This window comes from Salmo trutta, chromosome 10 (genome assembly GCF_901001165.1).
Source record: "Salmo trutta chromosome 10, fSalTru1.1, whole genome shotgun sequence".
Taxonomy (NCBI): Eukaryota; Metazoa; Chordata; class Actinopteri; order Salmoniformes; family Salmonidae; genus Salmo; species Salmo trutta.
In genome coordinates, this window is record NC_042966.1 from 39,302,574 (window position 1) to 39,318,667 (window position 16,094).

The 16,094-nt window shown below is 42.8% G+C and overlaps 1 long non-coding RNA gene across 1 annotated transcript in view; it reads left to right on the top strand.

Annotated features, from left to right (window-relative positions):
• The window catches only part of LOC115201708 (uncharacterized), a 65,659-nt gene that overhangs the window by 34,266 nt on the left and 15,299 nt on the right, over window positions 1–16,094 (top strand). Inside the window, exons 2-3 of the long non-coding RNA XR_003879795.1 lie at window positions 3,801–3,839; window positions 14,000–14,114. This is a non-coding gene — a long non-coding RNA (uncharacterized LOC115201708). The remainder of the gene's footprint in view (window positions 1–3,800; window positions 3,840–13,999; window positions 14,115–16,094) is intronic.

Consider the following 16,094-nt stretch of genomic DNA (forward strand, 5'->3'; position numbering starts at 1 on the left):
ACATCAGATATTTTCAGAGCTGATCTGATTGGTCAAAATACCAATTACTGAAAATAAATATCAGAATTGGGATGCCTCTCTAAACACAGCCTAAGAGACTTGGATAAGCAAACGAAAGAAACATTTAATTACAGCGTTACATCTTTAAACTAATGAGATGTTTTGCTGAGGACAATGATCCTGTCCAGATGTGGCTCGAAACACTTATAGAATAGAATAGGGTTGGAGAAGTTGGGAATTTTTTTGATAGTTTCTGGAATTTTGCAACTCCTTAGCACTTACTATTATAGTGAGAAAAACCCCCATCAAACCCCCATTTCATTGCACCAATGAATCAGTCATAAACTCTTATGAATTCAACATGTTATCCTTTGGTAACCCTTTGTATAATGCATCATGAATTAATATGTTTGGTCTGCAGGTTATTGATATACAAGGGCTGTAAATACATTCAACTTCATTCAATACAACTTTATTTGCATGCTTATATACTGCTCCATCTAGCCTAACAACCCATATAAATACATAAATGCCTACAATACATCACACACAGGTGGCTCATATAAATTGTTGCCACCAATATATAAATTTTCTATGCTGCCCACCAACACCCACTTATACAGAAGAGCATTTCACACACACACAGAGATGCCACTGTAGCTAACTGGGTGACTGAAGGCTTCAGACCAACCAACCTATTATTCAACCTGCACTCGTGTGCCTTTTTAAAAGTTGTCCCAAATGGCACCATATATACTATACAGTGCACTACTTTTGACCAGGGCCCATATGAATCTGGTGAAAAGCAGAGCACTACATAGGTAGTATAGGGTGCCATTTGGGATGCACACCTTTGTTAAGGGGCTCCAGATAAAGTGTCCTTGTTTTGTTTACACATTTGATAAGGAGAAAAGTCAATATCTAGTAAATAAATGAACATGGTACCCACCACACTGTGTGTGTGTATGTGTGTGTGTAGTATGTGTGAGTGTGTGTGTGTGTGTGTGTGTGTGTGTGTGTGTGTGTGTGTGTGTGGGTGTGTGTAGTGTGTGTGTGTGTGTGTGGCGTGTGTGTGTGTGTGTGTGTGTGGTGTGTGTGTGTGTGTGTGTGTGTGTGTGTGTGTGTGTGTAGTGTGTGTGTGTGTGTGTAGTGTGTGTGTGTGTGTGTGTGTGTGTGTTACTAGATGAATTGACATATCTCTGGCCCAGTAATGAGGTATCGGAGACAGAGAGGCATGTCTGTTCCCCCCTGGGCTCCATAACCTTATTGTTCCATGTTGTCTCTTCCTCTTCTGTTGACACACCACACACACACACACACACACACACACACCACACACACACACACACACACCACACACACCCACACGTGCACGCACACACACCACACACACACATTCCCACACACACTCACACACCACACACACACACACTCACACACACCACACACTACACACACACATACACTCACACACACACCACACACCACACACTACACACACCACGCACACCACACACTACACACTATACACACACACACACACACCACACCCACACACACACATACCACACACATACCACACACACACCACATGCACCACACACACCACACACCACACACCACACACCACAGACACACACACACCACATGCACCACATACCACACACACACCACGCACCACACACACCACACACACACATACACCACACACACCACACACCACACACCACAGACACACACACACCACACACCACAGACACACACACACCACATACCACACACACACATACACACATACACCCTCACACACTCACACACACCACACACACACATTCCCACACACACTCACACACCACACACACACTCACACACACCACACACTACACACACACATACACACACACCACACACCACACACTACACACACCACGCACACCACGCACAACACACACTACACACACTATACACACACACACACACCACACCCACACACACACATACCACACACATACCACACACACCACATGCACCACACACACCACACACCACACACCACACACCACAGACGCACACACACCACACACCACATACCACACACACACCACGCACCACACACACCACACACACACATACACCACACACACCACACACCACACACCACAGACACACACACACCACACACCACAGACACACACACCACATACCCCACACACACATACACCACACACACCATACACCACAGACACACCACACACCACAGACACACACACACACACACACACACACATTACTCCATCTCCTCCCTCACTTCTGTGAGGGGGACCAGATTGTCAACCTCTCTCTCCCGAAGGTCACACTGCCAGCCAAACCCCAGCCTCCTTTCCATATAATTGGATCATTTAGCATCATAGCATTGATTTATTGCTTTGTCTAAGGGTCAAAAGTGAGTTGAGCGAATGGACTTGTCACTGGTGATTGGTGTCCATTTCATCGGGCAACAGCCTACAGCAGTCTCTGGCCATTGATTAAACAGAGCTAATAACATCACCTAGCTGCTAGAAACCACCACAAGGCAAGTACACTCTAAATAATGCTGTGCTGTGGTCACTATTATTGAATTCCATTGGTGTAAACTGGGAAACCCCCTTATCCATCCATAGCTACTGTCTGTGTTACAGTGCACTATAAAGCAGTGCACTATAAAGCAGTGCACTATAAAGGGCACTATAAAGGGCACTATGAAGGCCACTATAAAGGGAATAGGGTGCCATTTGTGATGCAGGCATTGTCTTCTTCTCATGGGCTGTTGTTATTGTACAATTGGCTCATTGATCCCCGGTAACTATTCCGCAGGTCGATGCTGTAAATGAGAATGTGTTCTCAGTCAACTTACCTGGTAAAATAACGATATAAATAAATAGCGATATAAATAAATAAATGAATGAATAATAAGATGAGCTGAAGTGGGGCATTGAGATAAAGGGACTCATCCACTGTGAGTAGACTACTCATCCAGGAAGCAATGCAGCAGCAGAATGGACTGGAGTTACTCATCCAGGAAGCAATGCAGCAGCAGAATGGACTGGAGTTACTCATCCAGGAAGCAATGCAGCAGCAGAATGGACTGGAGTTACTCATCCAGGAAGCAATGCAGCAGCAGAATGGACTGGAGTTACTCATCCAGGAAGCAATGCAGCAGCAGAATGGACTGGAGTTACTCATCCAGGAAGCAATGCAGCAGCAGAATGGACTGGAGTTACTCATTCAGTCTCAAGTGTCACACGTGCTAAGTCAGTCAGTGACTGGAGGATAGAATCGAGAGGAAGTGACTGAAGGAAGGATGTGACTGGAGGAAGGAAGTGACTGGAGGAAGGAAGTGACTGGAGGAAGGAAGTGACTGGAGGAAGGAAGTGACTGGAGGAAGGAAGTGACTGGAGGAAGGAAGTGACTGGAGGAAGGAAGTGAGAGGAAGTGACTGGAGGAAGGATGTGACTGGAGGAAGGAAGTGACTGGAGGAAGGAAGTGAGAGGAAGGAAGTGGCTTGGAAGAAGTGAGAGGTCTTGTACTGCATGCCAACACTTGTTGTGTCCTACACCCTATTTCCTATTTAGTGCATTACTTTGGACCCTATTGGTCCTGGTCAAAACAGGTACACTATATAGGGGATAGATTACCATTTGGGATGCTCACACTGTGACAACCTGTTGACAACCTGTTGACAACCTGTTGACAACCTGTTGACAAACTGTTGACAACCTGTTGACTCTGTAAAAATGTTTTTTGTGTTCTTTATTTTTCAGGAACAGACACATTGGCCAAAGAACAAGGTTTCTAAGTAGGTGAGTTACTAACCAGATCCTAAAGGTTTATTTTTGCTGATAATTTAGTTATTTTTCTGGTCAGTGATTGATGTGCTATTATACTCTCCAGGCCTTGCAGCAGTTGCCATGGAAACCTGGCAGTCGTCATGTTTCTTTGTTCACCCAGCTCTCTCTCTCTCTCTCTCTCTCTCTCTCTCTCTCTCGCTCCTCTTTCTCTCTCTCTCTCTCTCTCTCTCTCTCTTTCTCTCTCTCTCTCTCTGTGTGTGTGTGTTATTATGACACACTCTGCTAGGTCTGCACCCAACATCGCCTACAGATGTTATGTATTGAATTTTGAAAAGCCTCTTGGGAAGCTGAGAAGTTGGGCATGGTTTCAAGCCTCTCCTCTCTCTCTGTCTCTTTCTCTTTCTCTCTTTCTCTTTCTCTTATCTTTCTCTATCTCCCCCTCTCTTTCTTTCTCTGCCTCTCTCTCTACCTGTTTCTCTGTCTGCCCCCCTCTCTGCCTCTCACTCTCTCTCTGCCTCTCTCTCTCTCTGCCTCTTTCTCTCCCTCTCTCTGCCTCTCTCTCCCTCTCTCTGCCTCTCTCTCCCTCTCTCTGCCTCTCTCCCTCTCTCTCTCCCTCTCTGCCTCTCTCTCTCCCTCTTTCTCTCTCCCACTCTGCCTCTCTCTCCCTCGCTCTCTCTCTCTCTCTCTTTGCCGCTCTCTCTCTCCCTCTCTCTCTCTCTCTCCCTCTCTCTCTCCCCTCTCTCTCTCCCTCTCTGTCTTTCTCTCTCTCTCTCCCTCTTTCTCTCTCCCACTCTGCCTCTCTCTCCTCGCTCTCTCTCTCTCTCTCTTTGCCGCTCTCTCCCTCTCTCTCTCTCTCTCCCTCTCTCTCTGCCTCTCTCTCTCTCTCTCTCTCTCTCTCACTCTCTCTCTCTCTCTCCCTCTCTCTCTCTCTCTCTCACTCCCTCTCTCTCTCTCCCTCTCTCTCTCTCTCTCCCTTTCGCTCTCTTTCTTTCTCTACCTCTCTCGCCATCTCTCCCTCTCTCCCTCTCTCCCTCTCTGCCTCCCCCCTCTCTCTCTCTCTCTCTTTCTCACTCACTCGCTCTCTCTCTCTTGCCCTCTCTCTCTTTCTTTCTCTCTTCAGGGGTTAAAAAGCTTCTCTCATTAGTATCTTTACTCCCTGAGATAATATGTCTCCCCTCTCCCTACTACAGTATAATCCAGCACTAACACTAAATGGTATACTGTAGCTCACACACCATCCTTTCAATAACCAAATTACTGCCACCTGTGGTTTCAGATTCTGTAAATGAAAATTACAGGCTTGTTAGTACACAGAATGATGTATGTGTTTTAAGTGGGGCTGCGCCTTAAATTATGAATACATTTTTTTGCTTTGCCTGCCTCTGTAAAATTTTCAACATCCTATATCCCTGTGTCACTTTTTAAACATGAATTTAAAAAGACAAACAAAACGGGTGAGTTTAAAAAGAAATGTGGAATCTGATTTAGATATGTTTAAGTGGTTTTCTCTCTTTCAAAAGTAGAGCTCTCCCTTGAATATAGTTCTTCTCGGCATGAATATTTGTCGTCCAGAATCACTTACGGTGTGATCAACGTGACTGGAATGGAAATGGATTCCCGATGGCACTGACAGCTTCCACAGAGAAGGAGAGGAGAGGGGGATGAGGAGGGTGGGAGGGAGGGAGAAAAAATCTCACATTTCAAAAAGTAAATATAAAGGGCAAAGCATCTCCCAGTACTAACCAGTTCTCTGACATTTTCTGTGTCAACTTGATTTGCCAGAACACTGCAAAATTGCATCGGATACAGGGTGGGAAAATTAACACCTGCCAACTGCCAAACGGAATTTGGCAAAAAAGAAACAGATTTTATAGGGCCCTACTTAATGTAGCATGTTGCAGCACATAGCCAGGGTCAGCAAGCCAGTTCAGTATTATTTATGTTTTATTGAACAATATACCACATTACTTCTTACTAGTAGTACATGCTCATCTGTTTGTTGTTGTTGCTGTTTTTGTTTTTGTTGTTGTCGTTGTTGATGTTTAATTATGTCAAAAATATATATATTAGCTGGTAAAAAAATCTGAGTGGCTGGTAGATCTGGTAGATCTGGTAGATCTCTGGTAGATCTGGCTGGTAGATCTGGCTGGTAGATATCTGGTAGATCTGGCTGGTAGATCTGGTAGATATCTGGTAGATCTGGTAGATCTGGTAGATATTTGGTAGATCTAGTAGATCTGGCTGGTAGATCTGGTAGATATCTGGTAGATCTGGTAGAGATCTGGTAGAGATCTGGTAGAGATCTAGTAGAGATCTGGTAGATCACTGGTAGATCTGGTAGATCTGGTAGATCACTGGTAGATCTGGTAGATCTGGCTGGTAGATTTGGTAGATATCTGGTAGAGATCTGGTAGATCACTGGTAGATCTGGTAGATCTGGTAGAGATCTGGTAGATCACTGGTAGATCTGGTAGATATCTGGTAGATATCTGGTAGAGATCTGGTAGAGATCTGGAAGATCACTGGTAGATCTGGTAGATATCTGGTAGATATCTGGTAGAGATCTGGTAGAGATCTGGAAGATCACTGGTAGATCTGGTAGATCACTGGTAGATCTGGTAGATATCTGGTAGATCTGGTAGATCTGGTAGATATCTGGTAGATCTGGTAGATATCTGGTAGATCTGTTAGAGATCTGGTAGATCTGGTAGATCTGGCTGGTAGATCACTGGTAGATCTGGCAGATCTGGCTGGTAGATCACATGTACTCATGTCTAGCTGGTTTGCGGTTCAATGATGTTTTTGTACATATATTTATCTTGCTATCACTTTTGTTAAAAGTTTCACTTTTGTTAAGTGTCACGTCACTTTAAAAAAAAATGTTTTTAAAGAGTTTGGTTGGTGCAACCAGGTACTTCATATTGGCAAAAGGAAGACCAAGGACGAACTGCATAGCTTTTTCTGCTTCCTGCTTTCTAAATTTATATTAATAATTTGTATAATAACCATACCTAAATCATTATTTTTTTACCAGATATATACAATGTAGCCATGCCAATTACTATTTAACGTTTGTCTCTCTCGCTCAGTAAAGCCATCAGTACATCCTAACACACTTAGCAGTCGTTTCCTTGAGATGGCCACAGATGAGATGAGGTGTCAGATGAGGTTTCTGATGAGGTGTCTGATGAGGTGTCTGGTAAGGTGTCTGATGAGGTGTCTGATGAGGTGTCTGATGATGAGGTGTCTGATGATGAGGTGTATGATGATGAGGTGTCTGATGATGAGGTGTCTGATGATGAGGTGTCTGATGAGGTGTCTGATGAGGTGTCTGATGATGAGGTGTCTGATGAGGTGTCTGATGAGGTGTCTGATGATGAGGTGTCTGATGAGGTGTCTGATGATGAGGTATCTGATGAGGTGTCTGATGAGGTGTCTGATGATGAGGTGTCTGATGATGAGGTGTCTGATGATGAGGTATCTGATGAGGTATCTGATGAGGTATCTGATGAGGTGTCTGATGAGGTGTTTGATGATGAGGTGTCTGATGATGAGGTGTCTGATGATGAGGTATCTGATGATGAGGTATCTGATGATGAGGTATCTGATGAGGTGTCTGATGATGAGGTGTCTGATGATGAGGTGTCTGATGATGAGGTATCTGATGAGGTTTCTGATGAGGTGTCTGATGAGGTATCTGATGAGGTGTCTGATGAGGTATCTGATGAGGTGGCTGATGATGAGGTATCTGATGAGGTGTCTGATGATGAGGTGTCTGATGAGGTGTATGATGATGAGGTGTCTGATGATGAGGTGTCTGATGAGGTGTCTGATGATGAGGTGTCTGATGATGAGGTGTCTGATGAGGTGTCTGATGATGAGGTGTCTGATGAGGTGTCTGATGATGAGGTATCTGATGAGGTGTCTGATGAGGTGTCTGATGATGAGGTATCTGATGAGGTGTCTGATGAGGTGTCTGATGATGAGGTGTCTGATGAGGTATCTGATGAGGTATCTGATGAGGTATCTGATGAGGTGTCTGATGATGAGGTGTCTGATGATGAGGTGTCTGATGATGAGGTATCTGATGAGGTGTCTGATGATGAGGTGTCTGATGAGGTGTCTGATGATGAGGTATCTGATGAGGTGTCTGATGAGGTGTCTGATGATGAGGTATCTGATGAGGTGTCTGATGATGAGGTGTCTGATGATGAGGTATCTGATGATGAGGTATCTGATGATGAGGTGTCTGATGATGAGGTGTCTGATGATGAGGTGTCTGATGATGAGGTATCTGATGATGAGGTATCTGATGATGAGGTATCTGATGAGGTGTCTGATGAGGTATCTGATAAGGTGTCTGATGATGAGGTGTCTGATGAGGTGTCTGATGATGAGGTATCTGATGATGAGGTGTCTGATGAGGTTTCTGATGAGGTGTCTGATGAGGTATCTGATGAGGTGTCTGATGATGAGGTATCTGATGAGGTTTCTGATGAGGTGTCTGATGAGGTTTCTGATGAGGTGTCTGATGAGGTATCTGATGTGGTGTCTGATGATGAGGTATCTGATGAGGTGTCTGATGAGGTGTCTGATGAGGTCTCTGATGAGGTGTCTGATGAGGTGTCTGCAGACCAGCAGTAATTTAATCTTTCCTTGGCACTGTTTGCGTCCCAAATGGCACCCAATTCCCCATATAGTGCAATAACTGTCAAAAGTAGTGCACTATATAGGGAGTAGGATGCCATTTGGGACTGAACCGCTGCCTCACTAACAGTCTCTCTGCACGGAGGAAGATACATTTTTCAGCGGCTTTGATACAGATGAACACCTTGATAAATCTGTCATATTCTGTGGTTGTATAAAACTTCACATCATCTAAACCAACTGAAGTGTATATGCAGTCGATTTGGATCCGATCAATTATTGCACGATGAATCATTTACACTTACTGCACAGTGAGTCATTTACACTTACCGCACGATGAATAATTTACACTTACTGCACAGGGAATCATTTACACTTACCGCACGATGAATCATTTGCACTTACTGCATGATGAATCATTTACACTTACTGCACAATGAATCATTCACAATTAACACACATTGAATCATTCCTACTTACTACACAATGAATCATGAATTATTCACACTTATTGCACAATGAATCATTCACAATTACTACACAATGAATCATTCACAATTACTGCACAATGAATCATTCACAACTACTGCACAATGAATCATTCACAATTACTGCACAATGAATCATTCACAATTACTACACAATGAATCATTCACAATTACTGCACAATGAATCATTCACAATTACTGCACAATAAATCCACCCCAAAAAAAGCACTTATGTTGAATTTAATATGATCTGTTTTCCATATTGTGTTGCTGCCATAGGAAGTTGTTGCTAGGTAAGTAGGCTATACAAACAATCCCCCAGGTGAAATAACATTGTATTCATTGTGTGTGTGTGTGTTTGTGTTTTGACTTCCTTATTATCATAATAGCTACTGTACCAGTTGCTGTTGCCTGCTAACAGCCTCTGGTGTTAACCTTTGCCTGGGTGATTGTATTATTCCCACACTGGCAGTCTTGAGTCATGACAAATAACACATGATCGTTAAGTCATGGTAACTAGGCTTTTCCAAAAACTGCACTCTGATGCCGCTGATGGTCATTGGTTATCCTTCCAAACTAATGGCCTGGTGCTCTGTTGCTCTGTTGTCCTTCTAATCACTCTGATATCAATGAAAATTATATCGAAAAATCAAATCAAGCACTTCATGAGAGCCCTGCAATCAGCGTTGGAGTGGAATCGGATCACCTGTTGCATAGCAATAGCCAGCTCCTCATAGCTGGTTAATGCACAGAATGAAATAAGTGTTCCTAGAAGCCCATGTTGCACAACATTTCTATAGGCTAGACCTACTATATTTATTTCTTAAGTTTCCTAATAATAAGCACATAGCTTCTCTTTACAACTGGACTAGCCTACCCGGCTGGCATGAAAATGAACGTATGCTACTCCAGTGCATACGGATGACATGTATTTATTCCACTGTTCCTCCAGGTGCATTATAATGGCCCATTCTAAACCAGAACTAATTTCACGCGTATGTTATTTAGTATACAGTATGTAAAGAGAAGATTCAATTGAGAATAGTCTCATGGTGAGAATATGATGCCCAGCACATGCAGTCTAAGGCAAAAATCAGTGTATGCATTTTTTTTTTGGGGGGGGGGGCTTTCTTCAAACCATAGTCACAATGCATCATGTGACCTAGCCCATAGACCTATATGTTTTGATAAGGTTTGTATCACAACTAAAGTGGCCAAATAGTTTACCATAATAGGCCAAGGACTCCTGGAACACAGTTGGAGTGCCAATAGCCTACAGAGCCTAGTGAAACATGACCTCTGGAACACAGTTGGAGTGCCAATAGCCTACAGAGCCTAGTGAAACATGACCCTTGGAACACGGTTGGAATGCCAATAGCCTACAGAGCCTAGGGAAACATGTGTTCTTATAAGCACAGTCGTGTAATCATGTGTAAAAACAGAGTTTTCACTGGCCAGTGGTCACTTTTTAAAAGAGGATCCCAGCTTTCTCATGCTGTTATATTTATTGTTAAATTCTCAAAATGAAGCACATTAATCCACTTTACAACCTGTGTAGCTAACCTGGCATATTACAAATGTAACCAAGGGAAGGATTTCTTCCATTTGACTCCACTACATTCAAGTGCTTGTCAAATAGTGAATGAGAGACTGATGAAGTGTGTGCAGCCTGCGTAAGAAACAGAGCAGAGCTCATGTCTTTCATGAGATTTTATTCAAATCATCATTAGAGTCACATCATGCAGCCTTAGAATGTATTAAAAATCTAAACATATAGCCTAACATTTGTATCACAACTAAAGTTGCATAAATAACTCTAAATGAAGCATGTAGGAGAACCTGTTTCAAGTTACCACTTTGCTAACAGCTCAACACAGAATAGCCGCATGTGCGCAATCCCTCTGAAATTTTTTGGGAAAAATATCCTTTCTATTTTATTCAGCTATGTTCAATTGTATTCTTCTACCTATAAAATAATATCAAATAATGGCACAGGAATTATAAGCAACTCTTGTCTGCTTAATGAACTAGTGTAGCCCACAGCCATATGGCATAGTCAGATCAGGACCTAACATAAGGACAACTCAGAATATGCTATTCTGTTCTTCTGAAACAGACTATGTTTTCTTCATATCATAATGTCTATTTAGACCTGACTAAAATAAATAATGAATTTATTGTGATGCTGTAGGCTATATTAAATGGATTTATTAGACTTATTAAAATGTAGAGTGCCTGGATTGTAGGCTATGTGTGGAAGCTCAGAGATGCTAAACATATTTACGGTAATTAACGGTAAATTACCATGAGACCGGCAGTTATTTGCGTGACAGTTACCGGCTGACAAAAATGTCATGACCGCCACAGCCCTACTCTCCATTAGCACTTAGAGTGTTACAACCATTTTTCCTCTGTCCAAGCTCTTGGCCAAACTCTTTAGACTGGTTTTAAAGGCCGTTTGGGAAGCATTTGGATGGGCTGGAGTGAGGAAGGCAGTGGAGCTGGCTGGTAGCGTTGCTTAGGAGCCCTGTCACTCTGATATCTTCCCGTTAGGCTTTCTTTAATTTCCCTCAAGGTTCCTCAATGTAGATAAACAACCACACTGCTATGATTGTCTTAAAAGATACTTGTTGTTGGATGCATTCTAACAAAAATATGATAATAAAAAAACGTAAAAAAATATAACGTAAGGTAATGTGATCATTTAGCAGACGTTTTGAATCCAAGGCGACTTACAGAACTGTCAACATAGACAGTAAATGTTTCCCATGTTGGAATCAAATCTACAATCCACCATTCTCTAAAGCCCAATGCACTGAGCCACTGGAACCAAATGATCAAACCGCAGCGTCGTTCATGGTCCACCCTACTGTGAGCCACTGATAGAGACATTCCTGCTGCTCATTGTACATCATGATAAGTTACTAGTAAAGGAGGCATGACAGGTGTGGGGTTTTTATCCCTCTGATGATCAAAGAGAGGCTCAATAGAGAGTTGTGTTAGTCTCCAGGGTTATCCATTCTGTGCAGATACTGTCAAATGGCACCCTATTCCCTACATAGTGCAGTACTTTTGACCAAGGTCCATAGGGATCTGGTTGAAAGTAGTGCACTACTGTCTATAGGGAACAGTGTGCCTTTTGGGATGTAGCCAGAGCCTGCTTCATGTATAACACCACCTAGCCTATCCCCACTCCTCATTTGGGGCCAGTATTGGGACTTGTTCTCTTTACTATTTATACTGTGGAAATAATATTGGTTTATCTGTTAATAAAACTTGTAATATTCATCTGTATGAGGACGACACTGTTACAGCGCATTCGGAATGTACTCAGACCCCTTGACTTTTTCCACATTTTGTTACGTTACAGCCTTATTCTAAAATTGATTAAATCATTTTTTCGCTCATCAATCTATGTACACACAATACCCCATAATGACAAAGCGAAAACAGGTTTTTAGAATTTTTTGGGCGAATCTATATTAAAGACAAACCTGAAATATCACATTTACATAAGTATTCAGACCCTTTACTCAGAACTTTGTTGATGCACCTTTGGCAGCAATTACAGCTATGAGTCTTCTTGGGTATGATGCTACAAGCTTGGCACACCTGTATTTGGGGAGTTTCTCCCATTCCTCTCTGCAGATCCTCTCAAGCTCTGTCAAGTCGGATGGGAAGCGATCCTGCACAGCTATTTTCAGGTCTCTCCAGAGATGTTCGATCGGGTTCAAGTCCAGGCTCTGGCTGGGCCACTCAAGGACATTCAGAGACTTGTCCCGAAACCACTCCCGCATTGTCTTGGCTGTGTGCTTTCGGTCTTTGTCCTGTTGGAAGGTGAACCTTTGCCCCAGTCTGAGGTCCTGAGTGCTCTGGAGTAGGTTTTCATCAAGGATCTCTCTGTACTTTGCTCCGTTCATATTTCCCTCGATCCTGACTAGTCTCCCAGTCCTGCCGCAGAAAAACATCCCTACAGCATGATGCTGCCACCACCATGCTTCACCGTAGGGATAGTGCCAGGTTTCCTCCAGATGTGACGCTTCACATTCAGCCATTTTTGGTTTCAACAGACGAGTGAATCTTGTTTCTCATGGTGTAAGAGTCATCAGGAGCCTTTTGGAAAACTCCAACCAGGCTGTGATGTGTATTTACTGATGAGTGTCTTCCGGCTGGCCACTCTGTCGTAAAGGCCTGATTGGTGGAGTGCTGCAGAGATTGTTGTCCTTCTGGAAGGTTCTCCCATCTCAACAGATTCTAGACCTCTGTCAAAGTGACCGTAGGGTTCTTGCTCAACTCCTTGACGAAGGCCCTTCTCCCTCGATTGCTCAGTTTGGCTGGGAGGCCAACTCCAGGAAGTGTCTTGGTGTTTCCAAACGTCTTCCATTTAAGAATAATGGAGGCCTCTGTGTTCTTGGGGACATTCAATGCTGCAGAAATGTTTTGGTACCCTTCCCCAGGTCTGTGCCTCGACACAATTCTGTATCGGAGCTCTATGGACAATTCATTCAACCTCATGGCTTGGTTTTTGGTCTAACATGCACTGTTAACTGTGGAACCTTATATAGACAGGTATGTGCCTTTCCAAATCATGTACAATCAATTGAACTTAAAATTTTAGAATAAGGCTGTGACGCAACAAAATGTGGAAAAAGTCAAGGGGTCTGAATATTTCTGAAGGGACTGTATGTACGCCATTGCCCCAACTGTTGACCTAGCTATGTTAGATCTACAATCTGACCTTGTTGTCTTATAGAAAGCCCTCGTTGGTTTAAAACGTGTACTTAATGTCGGAAAGACTCAATATATATTGTTCTCTAATTCTCGCAAAAATGTTTCAGATGGACTACATAACGGATGGACTACATATCCCATCGAAGAACATTGATCAATCACTCCTGTGAACCCTCACTGAGTGAAATGACTGAAACGGGCCCTTATATCAACCAGCAAAGCTGTAGTGGTGTGTTCATTTGGCTAATGTAGCAGAATCTTGTTATTTCAACAAAGTGGTGAAGCAATCATATCCTTTCTCCACAGATGGATGACATTGCAGAGATTTCCTGGAGGGCTCAGAGCCTGCCCAAGGTGAACAAGAAGAGACAACGAGTGCTGGTCTTCACTCAGGGCAAGGATGATATTGTGGCCACTATCGGTAGGCAAACAAACATATTTTTGTAAAACACATTTTGGTTCTTAAAGCCTACAGGTATGATGCTGTTATAACACATTGTAAGACTTGTCTAATCAGTTATAACCATCTCATAATAATCCTAACTAAATACCAGCCGTATTCTATTTTTAGGTTGCTTCCCTAATCGTCCCTCTCCATTCTCTCCTTCACTGTAGGGAATTTATAGCCTCGTACAACCATCCTGATCTTGCGAGCGTAAATGGCCGCTGTAAGGCATCTCTGCCCTTGACTCCAACCCCATATCTCACAATTTCAGAACATTGCCTTAAATACATGATGACAGATGACTGCTGTTTACTAGTCGCTGAATCACAACAACATTTACTTTCATGTTTAACTTGACAGTTGACACTGAATGTTTACAGAGAGTCTGTGATAAACTCTCCTGTCATTTAACGTGTAGTTAGTCATGTTTACCTTGAAAGTCTTTTGATGTGCCCCAAATGGCACCCTATTTCCTATATAGTGCACTACTTTTAACCAGGTTCTGGTCAAAGGAAGTGCACTATAAAGAGAATAGGATGCCCTTTGTGACACGGCCTTTGTGATAAGCTATTCTGACATTCAAAGAATCAGAGAGGTTGGAAGGGATCACGAGCTGGCATTGATTTGTGAAGTCTACTTTTTTTTGCGCTCTTAGGCTGATTCCAGAAAGTCCTTAGCGTTTTAAAAGTGTCAACTCTTTCTTTTTCACACCTCTCTCCTTTTTCCCCCCATTAGGCTACAGTACAGTATAACTGCTATCCTGGCATATTTGTATACCTGTGTTAGTGGACATTAAAAGGGAGGTGTCATCGTAACAGAACAGAGCAGGGCGTAGGGGTTGCAGCGCTGCCTGAGGTAAAGCTATGTGGGGAGAGATGATGGTTTCTGATTACAGCCTTTGTTTGGAGCCACGGGGTGTCTCTTCTCATTGCCCTTGCAGTTCAGACTACTGACACGATGTGCACAGGAGAAACACACACTCACCTACACACACTAAAACACACCTACACACACACACGGAGTGCACGGCGGAGGTGGGGGGGAAGATAGCCTCAGTTCAAGACTGGAACATATCCCTCGTCTCAGAGGACTGTAGGCAGGAGAAACATAGCAGTACTGGAGCTGGTAGAATACTACCCCTAGAAACAGATATAATCTGAAGGTTACAGTACTACTACCCCTAGAAACAGATATAATCTGAAGGTTACAGTACTACTACCCCTAGAAACAGATATAATCTGAAGGTTACAGTACTACTACCCCTAGAAACAGATATAATCTGAAGGTTACAGTACTACTACCCCTAGAAACAGATATAATCTGAAGGTTACAGTACTACTACCCCTAGAAACAGATATAATCTGAAGGTTACAGTACTACTACCCCTAGAAACAGATATAATCTGAAGGTTACAGTACTACTACCCCTAGAAACAGATATAATCTGAAGGTTACAGTACTACTACCCCTAGAAACAGATATAATCTGAAGGTTACAGTACTACTACTCCTAGAAACAGATATAATCTGAAGGCTACAGTACTACTACCACTAGAAACATATATAATCTGAAGGTTACAGTACTAATACCCCTAGAAACAGATATAATCTGAAGGTTACAGTACTACTACCCCTAGAAACAGATATAATCTGAAGGTTACAGTACTACTACCCCTAGAAACAGATATAATCTGAAGGTTACAGTACTACTACCCTTAGAAACAGATATGATCTGTTTAATCCTCAACTACAGACTGAGGATTAAACACATACCTTCCCATCTGTCTGCAAGCTGAATTCGTCATAATGTAGTATTAGGCTAATATTTCTTATTGAAAATATGTATAACGTTGTTGTTAAATCATATGTCATAAAGGGTGTTCTTAACCAATGTTACAGTGTAAATGTATTCACATTCCTTTAAGACTTGCATTACTGTGTGTGTGCGTGTGTGTGTG